The sequence below is a fragment of the Otolemur garnettii genome, unplaced genomic scaffold (assembly GCF_000181295.1).
Source record: "Otolemur garnettii isolate 467f Iridium unplaced genomic scaffold, OtoGar3 scaffold00241, whole genome shotgun sequence".
Taxonomy (NCBI): domain Eukaryota; kingdom Metazoa; phylum Chordata; class Mammalia; order Primates; family Galagidae; genus Otolemur; species Otolemur garnettii.
Window position 1 is genome coordinate 563553 of NW_003852636.1, and position 2361 is coordinate 565913.

Below are 2361 nucleotides of genomic sequence, written 5' to 3' on the forward strand. Positions count from 1 at the left end.
AGGCAAGAGAATCGCTTAAGCCCAAGAGTTTGAGGTTGCTGTGAGCTGTGACCATGGCACTCTGTCTCACATAGTGAGACTCTGTCTCAAAAAAAAAAGTCCTTAATATTGTTAGGACAGTAATACTTCTTAAATTCATCCAGATACAATGCAATTTCTATGAAAATGTCAACTGGCTTTCTAGTTTTTGTTTTTTATTCGTTTGTTTTTTTGAGACAGTGTCTTGTTCTGCCACCCAGGCTGTATTGAAGTTGTAGAATCACAGCTCCCTGCACCCTCCCACTTAGCAGCTCAAGCGATCCTCCTAGCTCAGCCTCCCAAGTAGCTAGGACTATAGGTGCGTGCCATCATTCCCAGGCAAATTTTGTTTTTTGAGACAGAGTCTCACTCTGTTCCCAAGCTAGAGTGCCATAGCATCAGCTCACAGTAGCCCCAAACTCCTGGGCTCAAGAGATCCTTGTGCCTCAGCCTCCCAAGTGGCTAGGACTACACACGCCCACCACAACACCGAGCTAATATATTTTCTTATGCCCAGGCAATTTTTAAAATTTTTTTGTAGACACAGGATCTCACTATGTTGCCCGTGCTGGTCTTGAATTCCTGACCTTGACCAATTCTCTTGTCTTGGCCTCCCAAAGTCCTGGGATTACAGGTGTGAGCCACCCTGCCTGATCTACAGATGGTTTTCTTTGAAGAAATTTATTTTGTGATTCTAAAATCCTTATTTAAAAAATCCAAGCTTGGTAGCTAATGCTTGTAATTCTAGCACTCTGGGAAGCCGAGGTGGGTGGATTGCCTGAGCTTAGGAGTTGGAGACCAGCCTGAGACTTTAGAGTGAGACTCCATCTCTAAAAAAACCCAAACCAACCAACCAACCAAACAAAAAAACACAACTAGCTGGATGTTGTGGCAGGCAGGCCCCTGTAGTCCCAGCTACTTGGGAGGCTAAGACAAAAGAATCACTTGTGCCCAAGAGTTTCAGATTACTATGAGCTGGTGACATTTTACCAAGGGTGACAGAGTGACACCTTTCCTCAAACTAAAATAAAATAATTATGAAAATTTGAGGGACCCAGAATAGCCAAACATCTATTTTCTTGCATCCCTTTACCAATATCCTTTAAAAAGATGAATGAAGTTGGAGAAATTACACTTCCTGAATTTATTTTATTGTACATATTTATTTTATTATTTTTATTTAGTTATTTATTTTATTATTTTATTTTTTGTAGAGACAGAGTCTCACTTTGTCACCCTCGGTAGAATGCTGTGGCGTCACACAGCTCACAGCAACCTCCAACTCCTGGGCTTAGGCTATTTTTTTGCCTCAGCCTCCCAAGTAGCTGGGACTAATGGCACCCACCACAATGCCCGGCTATTTTTTTTCGTTGTTGCAGTTTGGCCAGGCCGGGCTTGAACCCACCACCCTCGATATATGCGGCTGGTGCCGTAACCACTGAGCCACAGGCGCTGCCCTATTTTTATTTTTTTTGAGATAGAGTCCCACTCTGTTGCCCTGTGTAGAGTGGTAAGGCTTCATCATAGCTCATAGCAACCTCATCAGGGCTCAAGGGATCCTCCTGCCTCAACATCCCACCACAGCTGGGACTACAGGTATGCATCACCACAACCAGAAAATTTTTCTATTTTTAGTAGAGATGGAGTCTCACTCTTGCTCAGGCTGGTCTTAAGATCCTGAGCTTAGGGCGGTGCCTGTGGCTCAGAGGAGTAAGGCGCCAGCTCCATATGCCAGAGGCGTTGGGTTCAACTCAGCCCCGGCCAAAAACTGCAAAAAAAAAAAAAAGATCCTGAGCTCAAACAATCTACCTGTCTCAGTCTACCAGAGTGCTAGAATTCCAGGTGTGAGCCAATGTGCCTCGCCACAATTCATGATTTTAGTACTTACTACAAAAATACAATAATCAAGTCTGGGTTGTATTGGTTATGGTGTAGACACAGTCAGGTACAGTGGCCCTTGTTTGTGATCCCAGCAAGTCATGAGACTGAGGCAAGCAAGAGTGCAAGACTAACCTGGGCAGCACTGTGAGACCCCATTTGAAAAAATATCTCTGTGTGAAAAGTAACAAGATGGCAAAAGATATATCATGTAAACACTATGCTGGAATATCTGTATTACTTTCAGCAAAAGTAGATCTCTGAGAAAGGTAGTTTATTAGAAATAAATGACCCCAGGGCATCTTACCAAGAAATAGAGACTTCAGTTCTCCAAGAAGTTATAACAGCTCTTTATGCTTATGTATCTTATTTATTTATTTTTGAGACAGAGTCTCAGTTTGTTGCCTCAGTAGAGTGCTGTAGTGTCATAGTTTGCAGCAACCTCAAACTCTTTTTTTTTTTTTT